The sequence below is a fragment of the Hylobates moloch genome, unplaced genomic scaffold (genome assembly GCF_009828535.3).
Source record: "Hylobates moloch isolate HMO894 unplaced genomic scaffold, HMol_V3 SCAFFOLD_23, whole genome shotgun sequence".
Taxonomy (NCBI): domain Eukaryota; kingdom Metazoa; phylum Chordata; class Mammalia; order Primates; family Hylobatidae; genus Hylobates; species Hylobates moloch.
Window position 1 is genome coordinate 23,295,834 of NW_026652298.1, and position 12,061 is coordinate 23,307,894.

The window sequence follows — 12,061 nt, forward strand, 5'->3', positions numbered from 1 at the left end:
TTGTAGGCTATTTCTGTGCCAAGGATCCAGCCTGAGGCGGAAAGGTAAGGTCTTCTTAGGATTTTTTCTAGCCCTGCACCTTTCCTGAGCATGCACAATCATCACTTTCTAATTTTTCCTGTATATGCAGTTGTTTATGAATGTCCTAGTCTTTCATGTCTCGCTCCCAAAAGGAAAAAGAGAAAAGTTAAGGAGAAAGAGGGCAGTGGCCCTTCAAATCCCCTGGAAATCACTACAGCCAGAGCGGGGAGGGATCTGCAACAACAATGGTTACCCACCTCTTTGTCTGCACCTCTGTGATAAGAAGCCATAACTGGCAGTCAGAGCATAGATCCCTAGTATTTAGAGGACAGAATCCTTTGTGCTCACTCTGGTTCCCACAAGTTGTGTATGGATTGCTCTAGGAACACCTGCACAGCTGCCTGCCAGGGGGCTGGGATGGGTGGAGGTACAGGAAGCTACCACTGTGTTAAGAGCTGAAATTAACCGAAATTAACAGCAATTTACCACTCAAGCCTTCCCTGGAACTTGCAAGCCTTTAGTAGACTCCAGAGTTTCAAAACAGTTATATCAGACATATCTGGCTAGTGTAATTGTTTTCTAGGTGGGGAGACAGATTCTTGGTGCTTCCTGCTCTGCCATCTTCCCCAAATCCTATCGCCATCCATGATTTTGAAGGAAAAGGTACACAGAAGAGAAAAATATACCGTTGTCTGGGTTATAAGACTGAAGGTAGTTTCTATATTTTCTTCCTTTTTTAAAAAAAATTTATTTATTTATTTATTTTTTTGAGATGGAGTTTTGCTCTGTTGCCCAGGCTAGAGTGCAGTGGCACAATCTCGGCTCGCTGCAAGCTCCGCCTCCCGCGTTCATGCCATTCTCCTGCCTCAGCCTCCCGAGCAGCTGGGACTACAGGTGCCTGCTACCACGCCTGGCTAATCTTTTTTTTGTATTTTTTGTAGAGACAGGGTTTCACCATGTTCGCCAGGATGGTCTCGATCTCCTGACCTCGTGATCCACCCACCTCAGCCTCCCAAAGTGCTGGGAAAACAGGCGTGAGCCACCACGCCTGGCCTCCTTTTTTTTTTTTTTTTTGTTAAAGAGACAGGGTCTCATTGTGTTACCCAGGCTAACGTGCAATAATGCGATCATAGCTCACTGTAGCCTCAAACTCCAGGCTCAAACAATCCTCCTGACTCAGCCTTCCCAGCAGATGGGACTACAGGCGTGTGCCACCATGCCCGGCTTGTATTTTCTTACTTTATAATTAACAAATATTACTTTAAAAAACCATGGTTGAGGAGTCAATAACATTTATGTAATACAACAATTTGCAGCAATAGTTTTAAGACTTGATAAACATTGTTAGAGCTAACTGTATATTTTAGGTTGCTGTTCTTGAAAAAAATGTTACCACTTACCAATCAATAATCAATGTTCTCATAATCTATTCAATTTCATTTTTATGTAAAATGGGGCTTCTGTGAGAAATAACACATTAAAGTGCTGAATTATTCCTTCTATCCCTCTATAGATCAGAGGAGTACTATTAAAAAGAACAAGAGGCTAAGAACTGAACAGCAACATAAGCATTCCTATATTAATCATTATTTGCCTATGAAGTACATGGACTTCCTGTGTGACTGAAAAATGATAGAACTGTTTTCAGTTAGGGTAATATTTTAACCTGCGGGATACTAATTTACTTTGCTACCTATTTTTATTATTCCTACCCCAATGTTGTTTTTCATTCTTAGTATCAGACAAGCTGAGAATACGTACCAAGCAATAAAGATAATATAAGTACAATACTTTTAAGTGATTGATTAAAAAGATTTATTTGATGAAAAAGTGCAGTTCTGTGTTGACTTTAGGAAACATTTTCTCCCAGTTAAAGTCCTAATACTCAGCAAGAAAAATTGGAAAACAGTTTACATTGCTGTCAATATGTATAAGCCATGTCTCCCACCATTACTTTTCCATATTAAATATAGAAAAAAGCAGAATCCCATGTGTCCCAGTGACTGTCACAAATCTTCCCTCTTCATTAAATAAAAATTTAAATACCACATTAGGGCATTGTACAGAAATAACTTTTGCAGTATGTAATCTCGTTTTCTTTAATCTTCTGTAAGAATTATATGGAATAGTTATTCGACTCTAGATTAACTTTTTTTTATAACTTGTTATCTAAATAGTTTACAAATTACAGACTAAAAAAGGATAGAGAAATAAGCTGAAAATCTAGTAACAGTAACCTAAATTGTTAGTGGCAAACACATAGTAAACGTTATAAAAACTTGAAAATCTGGTAAACTCTATGCAAAATTATAAAATGCATTTTCAGGACATTATACTTGTATAACTGCCAGTCCTACCCCTTCCTTTAAACTTTCTTTAAAAACAAATAATTAACAAATTCATAGTAATGTGGTGTGAAATGGCAATTAGACTTTTTTCTTTTTACTTTGGGACATACTAAGAGATTAAGGTAGTTATGGGTTGAAATCAAAACACAGAAAAATGACAAACTGAGGAAACAGAAACTAAGAATAGGATAGGAGAGCAAAAGTTATGAATAAACAGGAATTACAAAAAAGAGAAAAGAAATAATAGGATGAAACATATTAACTGTAGCTGAGGGCAGGTGATTGGAGTTTTGTTAACAATAAAAGCACTTGAGTTAAGTATACAATTCCAACTTTCCTTGCAGGTAGCGTATTGTAAATTTTCTTGGTTGCTGGGAATTTTCCCATTTCTCAAGAGAATATAGGTTGGCCTCTAATCCCTATAACCTAAACAGCTTAATTAAAATGAATGGACCTATGACATCAATACTTCTGAGAGCTTCAAATTTTCAATATGCATGTGAGCAGAGGGGACATCTATGCTCAGCTTTAGTAGATACTGAAAAATTGTTTTCCAAGTGTGTGCACAATTTATAACTTACATCAGCAATGTATGAGATTACTTGTTGCTCCACGTCCTCATCAACACTTGGTTTTTTTTTTTTTTTTAAGCCATTCTGATGGGTATATGATGTTATCTCACTGAGGTTTAAATTTGCATTTTTCTGATGATTAATAGAATGGAGTACCTTTATTTATGTTTATTATCCATTTGAGCACCCTATTATGAAGGAGCAGTCAAATCTTCTGGCTTTCTGCCCCTTAAATGAACTTCCTAACTTTTTGTATTGATTTGTAACAATCTCCCTGTCTTTTTGACATAATATCTTAAGTTACATCTCTTCATTGGTTATATTAGTTAATATGACTAGCTATCTAAATATCTTCTTTCTTCACTACTCAGTGTACAATCTTCCCAATCCTTTCACTATCTTGGTAAAAGCTAAGCACCTTCCCAGACAGAAGAAACCACCTGAAAAATCACTGACCTTTCTTCTCTCTCCAAGATTTACTTTTTGAAGTATTTGGGTGTAAACCAAAAATAAAATTCTAGGCGCCCCACCAACTGGCTGCATGTACCCTCCTCCTGGCCAAGGGGACCCAAGTAAACCTGAAAAACTAGTTCAGACCATGACTGGAAGGGAAGTGGGTCAGGTATGCCTCATTATACTCTCCTTCCTTGGGAGTTCAGGCACAAGGCTGACCGGCATTAACATTAAAATAGAGATTCTAAGACTAACAGAACAGACTCTATAGCTTCCAACCTGACTCTAGTATAACATCACATGGCACAGAGTAGGGCCCTGAAAGAAACCAAAGTATTTTACACCAAAATATATTTATTTGACATATTTTGAAATGGCCCCACAAAACTGTCTCATATAGGGGAAACTTACTTCCTATAGAGAATAGAGAACCTTTCCCGATCCAGGTCTTTTTCTGATCCCGACTGAGTCTAGAGCCTTTTAAGGATCTGTATAGAAAACATTTGCCTTCTACTGCCTCTAGTGAGGCAGCCACCCATGAGACTTCATCTATGTAAGAAATAATCTTGGTCTTCACAATCCCTTGTCTTAACCCAGCCACTTCTTTCTATTGATTCTAAGCCTTCAGATAATAACTCAACAAAATGCCAATCAGAAAATATTTGAATCCACCAATGACCTTGTATGCTTCCCACCCCTTCCAAGTTTTCCTGCTTTTCTGGACTGAACCAATGTATGCCTCACATGTATTGTTGATGTTTTATGTGTCCTAAAACATAACCCAAGCTGTAACCCAACAACCTTGGGCACATGTTCTCAGGACCTCCTAGGGCTGTGTCATGGGTCATGATCCATAACCTTGACAAAATAAACTTCTAATGTCTCAGATGCCAGTTTTCAAATACTGCAGGCAGGAAAAACTGACAAATATGAAGTTACTTTATAAACCCTTGACAACTGAATTGTTTTTATTCCAGAAGACTATAAAAACTAAAGGGGGTTGGTTGGTACCTTGTTTTCCTCTTTGATTTCACCAACTTCAAAAATGCTGGTAGTTTGATACTATCTACATTGTGGTGTTTTAAAAAAATTTACTAACCGTGTATGGATTACTGCATGCAATTTGGCAGTTAACTCCCATTATTAGGAACCAAATTCTTGATTTTAATGACTGAAACATCCAGAGACAACATGAAGTTTCTTTGCTGCTTAGTAAAGGTCAGTTGTGATTCTATGTACTGATTTTTCTACAACTTGAGAAAACGGCAGAGCCCCGACTACTGTGAGAACTATTAATGTGTCCTTCCCTCAAAATTTAAAACTCCTGAATGTAAAGAGGAAGTAAAATTTGATCCTGTGTCATCATCATATGATGCAAATAGGTAAATGGAGACTTGGTTCTAATACACTCATGAAATTGCTTATATGAAGTAAACACTCAAAATAATAAGTTATATTTGCATTCTTAAACACTTCCCAGTTAAACCACATTCAAATGCAAAGCTAAGTTTTATATAATTTATAAAGCAGATAAGTATAGAAAGGGTACCTGTTAAAATCCAATATTGATTTAAAATGGCACAAACCAACAGTATGACTTTATATGACCTTGATATTTAAAAACTACTAAGAGTTAATAATTCTGCCATCTAGCTATTTTAGAAGTTTCCTAAGATTATGTCAAATTTAAGACAAAAAAAAGAAAGTGTCAACTAAGTAGAAATTGCTCTTAAAATTAAAAAAACATAGCAAATCAAACTGACTCTGACAGAGCATGGGGAAAATATTTCATTATGGCAAAGGCAACAAAATTTTTAAAAGATCTCTAAATGGGTCTTGAGGTTCACTTAGATGGCTCAACAATGAGGTTCTCTCAGTAAAAAACTTTTTTCACACTTCATTTTATTTCAAGTAAAATATATGTTCCTTTCAAAAAGTGTTTTCCACATAATTTCCTCAAACAGAAATCTCTAACCTTCTCAGGTTGAGAATAAACCTTTCTTTCAAAGTTCATTGATGCTTCACACGTGAATTCGGCCTTCACAAAGGGTAAGAACAATTCCACAAATATTAAATGACAAGACAATTGCCTCTAGATTCCCACTACGGAAAATCAACATCTGTAAAAATTACCATTTGGATTCTTCCTCCCTAATTTTATATTTTCATATGAATCTTTGTGTCATGGATAATTTCCACAATGTGGGCAAAGTCTGTGTGGCCCATAGGCACCAACACTTTAGGATCTACTAAGGTTGCTCCCTTATGGAAATACGAATGTCATATGATTACCATAAACTCTGTCAGAGGCTTTCAAGAAACTTAACTTTTTCAAGATGATTTTTAAATCTGCTAGCATCAGGAAAGCCTTCGTGCTAGTTTTAGGGATTTGAGGGGTTGAAGTGGGGGAGTCCATTTTTTTCATAGTAAGCAGAAACTTTGTTTAATCAAAATCACATGTATTCTAATTGTAGAAGATTCTGAAAATAATCCTATAATTTAAAAAAATAATAGCATCAAAAGATGGTTTATTATATATCTTTGATAAATTGTACAGAAAATGCTCACAGAGCCCTTTGACAATAGGCACCTCTTTACTAGAAAAATGTTAGCTTAACTTTATACAATCTTAACTTTAATTCATACAGCTTTCAGTTTTTTTAAAGAACTTTTACAAACACTATCTCATTTGACCTCAAGACAGCATGAAAGATGGCTAAGATATTTAAAACAAAACCCTATCTTTAAAAATAATTTAGCGTTGTCTCAAAATCATAAGGAGAAATGCAGAATATTAATGGATTTCACAGAATAAAGCCAGCACAATATTTCTAAATAAAATTACTGGTCTGGTATACATATGTCCTTTTCTATGTTATAAATTGAAATATAATTTTTGAATTTAAGAATGACCTCGGGAATAACTTTTTTCTGCAGGGGCTGCTGTATAATGTCACATTGAATTATGTGATTTCTAATGCATTGAGAACATTTAAATCATACAGTCATTTCATTAAAACTTTTCTTGTAGTGAGCAAACATTCTAGAATGGATGCCAAGGAGGGCAAAAACAGTAAAGCTAGACAGAAAGTATTCTGTCAGTAATCACTGTAATACAAACCATGAGGATTTTAAGGGGGAAAAGCCTTCAAATATCACAAATTTCTCCCATGAAATCTGTTTTACAATACTGTAAATTATTTCAAATAAAAAATTTGCGTGCCCAATGCTTTGCTGATTCCTACAAAGAAGTTTAATTAGAATATGCCTGGTTCTTGGGTCAGAAAGACCTAGGTCTGAATGCTGGCTTCTTCACTAACTAGTTGATTGACCTTGGACAAGTTATTTCACCTCTCTATGCCCCAATTTCCTAATCTGTAAAAATAGGATAATAATGCTAATCTCATGAAAGTGAGGAAAAAAATGAGATTATATATATAAATTGTTTATCATGTTAGGCATACATAATCCTCAAAAATATTAGCTATCTTCATTACCATCACCATTATTATTGTTTAGAAGTCCTGTAAAATAAAACTCATTTTGTTTGCACATGTGTATGTATGAGAGAGAGAGAACGCGCGCGTGAGAGTGGCGGGCGCGTGAATGTGCATGTGTGAAATAGATCAATACAAAGAATTTATAATCAGCATAAGGGTCTCCTGGGAAGGAAGGAAAAGAAACCCCCGACCTCTTCCTCTAGATGTTGAAAATAACTAAAACCTTCCAGGCAAGCCCTAACAAAAGCCCATCCAATGGCATCAGAACAGAAAAACACAGGTCTACTAATGGCAAGTGGTGCACTGGTGAAGTAACTATGAAATGAACTGAATAAGCTGGAATGATGGGTGCCCAGGCTAACTGCAAAGTATAATACTACTGTTTTATCATGGATAGGTTATTTTGTTGCTTATTTTTGTTAGGGTGTGGGGGTGCTGAGGGTATGGTAACACATACCATAAACTATCATTTTTTTCCTCCTTTCAATAACTTACCAAGGCCACTTAGCTAGTATTAGTTGGTGCCAATGCAGTTTTTGCATTGTTGAAATTTGCCGTTTGATATTGGATTACATTCTTAAATAAATGTGGTTATATTATACATTATTTTAATGTGCATTTCTTGCTTTATGTTTTTTGCTAATGACTTATTACTTGCTGTTTGTATCTATTTTAGACTACGAAAATGATGTCAGACAAAAAGCAAATAAAGCAAATTCAAATGATTTTCTTATTTGAGTGCAAAATGGGTCATAAAGCAGCAGAGACAACCTGCAACATCAACAATACATTTGGCCCAGGAACTGCTAACGAACGTACAGTGCAGTGGTGTTTCAAGAAGTCTGCAAAGGAGATGAGAGCCTTCAAGATAAGAAGTGTAGTGGCTGGCCATCGGAAGTTGACAACGACCAACTAAGACCAATCTTTGAAGCTGACCCTCTTACAACTACACAAGAAGTTGCCAAAGAACTCAATGTCGACCATTCTACAGTTGTTTGGGATTTGAAGCAAATTGAAAAGGTGAAAAAACTCGATTAAGTGGATGCTTCATGAGCTGGGTGAAAATTTTAAAAATCGCAGTTTTGAAGTGTCATCATCTCTTATTCTACACAACAATAAAGAACCATTTCTCGATCGGATTGGGACATGTGATGAAAAGTGGATTTTATACAGCAACTGGTGATGACCAGCTCAGTGGTTGGACCAAGAAGAAGTTCCAAAGCACCTCCCAAAGCCAAACTTGCACCAAAAAAAGGTCATGGTCACTGTTTGGTGGTCTGCTGCCGGTCTGATCCACTACAGTTTTCTGAAACCCGGTGAAACCATTACATCTGAAAAGTATGCTCAGCAAATCCATGCGACGCACAGAAAACCGCAATGCCTACAGCCAGCACTGGTCAACAGAAAGGGCCCAATTCTTCTTCACAACGTCTGACTGTACGTTGCACAACCAATGTTTCAAAAGTTGAACAAACTGGGCTATGAAGTTTTGCCTCATCCGCCATATTCACCTGACCTCTTGCCAACTGACTACCACTTCTTCAAGCATCTTGACAACTTTTTGCAGGGAAAACGCTTCCACAACCAGCAGGATGCAGAAAATGCTTTCCAAGAGTTTGTAGAATCCCAAAGCACAGATTTTTATGCTACAGGAATAAACAAACTTATTTCTTATTGGCAAAAATGTGTTGATTGTAATGGTTCCTATTTTGATTAATAAAGATGTGTTTGAGCCTAGTTAAAATGATTTAAAAAATCATGGTCCAAAACCACAGTTACTTTTGCACTAATCTAATACACAGTAGTGCCAGGATTCAAATCCACATTTGCCAGACTCTGGAGTCTGAAATCCAGTACTGAAACAGTCACCAATATAATATACTGTCCTGTTTGACAATCCATGGGCGAAAAGAAAAATAAGTTCATATTTATCTTGCACAGGTATAGTAGGAGAACTCAGATTATACACCATAATTTGCAGGAGGTTAGCTCATGGGAATTGTTCATAAACAGTTTACTAATGGCAACAGACAGGCAAGAGAATTAACACAAAATTGAATACTCAGAAATCACAAACTGAAAGAGTACAGTCTCAGGCAAATTAACTTAATTTTAATCTAAACCTGTTTCCTCTTCTGCAAAATAATACTTTATTTTTCAGGATAGTAGGGAGAAAATACAACACACAAAGCACTTAATACAATGATTAGTACTTGGTGATCCTCAATAAGTGGTAGCTCCTATCATTATCATCATTATGCCTGTACAATTTTATATAGAGGATCAAGACAACAGTGCACACTTAAATCGTAAAATTACTAAACTTAGCTTCTACAATCAATATTCCTTAATGATATTGAAGAATGAATCAAGAAACATCTCACTAGCCCTGGTCTATGGGAGGAAAAAAAAAACAATGACAACATTTGAAATTTCTCCTTCTTACATGTTAAATAACTCAACAATTTACTTTTAGAATTCATATTCTAAATATGAATTCACTTAAATATTCACTGATAGGCTGCTCAGTTGGCATACATCACATATTTTACTTTAGTACATTAAATAGTATTAACAACAATTAGCAATGATTTCTCCTAGTATACAAACTACCTTTAAAAATAAGAAAGGGTGGCTGGGTGCAGAGGCTGACACCTGTAATCCCAGCATTTTGGGAAGCTGACATGGGCAGATCACTTGAGTTCAGGGGTTCAAGATCAGCCTGGGTAACATGGCAAAACCCTGTCTCTACCAAAAATACAAAAAATTAATTAGCCAGGCACGGTGGTGCATGCCTGTAGTCCCAGCTACTTGGCAGGCTAAGGTGAGAGGATCATTTGAACCGAGGAGGCAGAGGCTGAAGTGAGCCGAGATCACACTCCATGCTGGGTGACAGAGTGACCTCATCTCAAAAAAAAAAAAAAAAAGGGGGCAAGCTTGTACAATGCATCACAACCCTGCAGTTGAGTATTTTTTTAAGAACTAAAAATCACTCAAAATTTGTTATCTCAGCTTAAGTCCCACTGCTCTGAGAGAGACCCAAAGATTAAATCTATCCATTGTTCAAAGATGTAAAGAAATCAACAGTATAGGAGAAATATATACTTCGTGCATTAATCTTCACTAAAGAAAGAAAACACAAAACGGGAACCTTGCAAAGGAACTGTCATTGGACTTAACAGAGAAAAGTGAGCAAAATAAAATGTTTAATTAAAACAGAAAAAAACTTGCCCTGTAATAAAAATCAATTCATTAAGCCCTTAAAGGTCATCTCCATTAAAAATATAGAAATTAATTCTACTTAATAACATCTTTAATCACTACTGAGACGGCTGGCCCTGATTAAATAACATGAAACAGGCTGTTCTCCTTATAAGCACATTTAGCTTCTGTCACCTAATGTAAAACTCTTCATCCAGAAACAAGATGGTATAATTTAGTGAATTTAGTTGAGACTCCAAGTCTCTCGCTTTTCCTATATGCCATAAATGGGGAAATATATCAGTCATTCTGGTAAGTAACTTTGAATATTATCTCATTTATGTCTTACTACTACTTTTAGCAGAAGTACCAACACGGCAGCTGAGAATAAACACTAAGAAGAGGTTAATTAACATGGCCAAGCTCACACATGTCATACATGGCAGAGGCTGCATGTATGGCCTGGCTCCAGAGCATTGAGATTTTTTGAATACTAGCTCATTTCTCTTTTAAATAATAGAAAAACAATAAATTTTTTCCATATTTAGACTTTTCTGAAGTAACATTACCAAGATAACTAAGACTTAGAAAATGTTTTAAAAACTTAACACTAAAGTTTAAATATATAGTCCTAAAGCTAAAACAAACAAAAAAAGAAAGGTAACACAGTCAATTTTATTTAGGCTGGGAGAAATCTTAAATCAATAAACCAAGAAAGAAAAGCTAATACGATTGATAAAGAAGTATGCGATTGTGAAATCTCAGGTGAGACTGGTTTTTCTTGGGTGTGTGCGTGTAGGGGTGTGTGTGTGTGTGTTCTGTGCTTGTTAAAAATACCCGAAACGGTGCCTGAGATTTCACAATCGTGAGATTTCACAATCGTGTACTTCTTTATCAATCGTGTTAGTTTTTCTTTCTCAAGCCAGACTGGTTTTTCTTGGGTGTATGGGTATAGGGGTGTGTGTGTGTGTGTGTGTGTGTGTCTGTGTGTGTGTGTGTGTGTGTGTTTTGTGCCTGTTAAAAATAACCCAAACAGGTGATTCAACTACAACTTTGTAAAACTCAAAAGAACAAGTACAGGCAAGTATGTAAACAAGCAAAACTTCTCTTGAGTCATACTCAAGAATGACATGGTGGATTTAGAACATTCTCTGTTTGTTTTATCATGGTATTACTGAATTAGCTAATAATACAGATTTATTAATGTATTTCTTTAGTCTACTTAATATTTATTAACAGAAGTCAAAGACTAGCTTTAAATTATATGAATGTACCCTATATATTTATATAAAAAAGACTTTCCATAGGTTTACCATTAGATAGCCTCACATTTACAAAGAATAACTGGTTTACAAATGTTCGTACTAAGAAGTTACCCAAACAGTTATAACAAAAATTAACATTGAAGCTTTTATAAGTTAGGGTTTTATAATCCAATATTATTTCAAAAATCCTTTTATTTAGATCATTAAAAAGGTATTTATTATGAAGCAAAACCTAAATAAAAAATTGAAATGTGTTTTATGAAAAAGGAAATATTTTTGTTTTAGTTAACAATGAAAATATTTATCTTTTTTTTTGAGACGGAGTCTTGCTCTGTTGCCCAGGCTGGAGTGCAGTAGCCCAATCTCAGCTCACTGCAACCTCTGCTTCCCAGATTCAAGCGATTCTACTGCCTCAGCCTCCTGAGTAGGTGGGATTAGAGGCGCTCACCACTAAGCACGGCTAATTTTCCTATTTTTAGTAGAAAAGGGGTACCATGCTGGCCAGGCTGGTCTTGAACTCCTGACCTCAGCTGATCCACCTGCCTCGGCCTCCCAAAGTGCTGGGAATACAGGCGTGAGCCACCACGCTCAGCCGAATAATAGTTATCATAGCAAATACCCTTAGTACAACTAAAGTGTTAAAAATAAAAATTATTTCAAAAATTTACATATGAACTGCTTTAATCTTTATCACCCAAATA

General features: G+C 36.0%; 1 protein-coding gene across 5 annotated transcripts in view; it reads right to left on the reverse strand.

Annotated features, from left to right (window-relative positions):
* Positions 1 to 12,061, reverse strand: part of CERT1 (ceramide transporter 1) — a 157,119-nt gene that overhangs the window by 91,799 nt on the left and 53,259 nt on the right. The window lies entirely within an intron of this gene.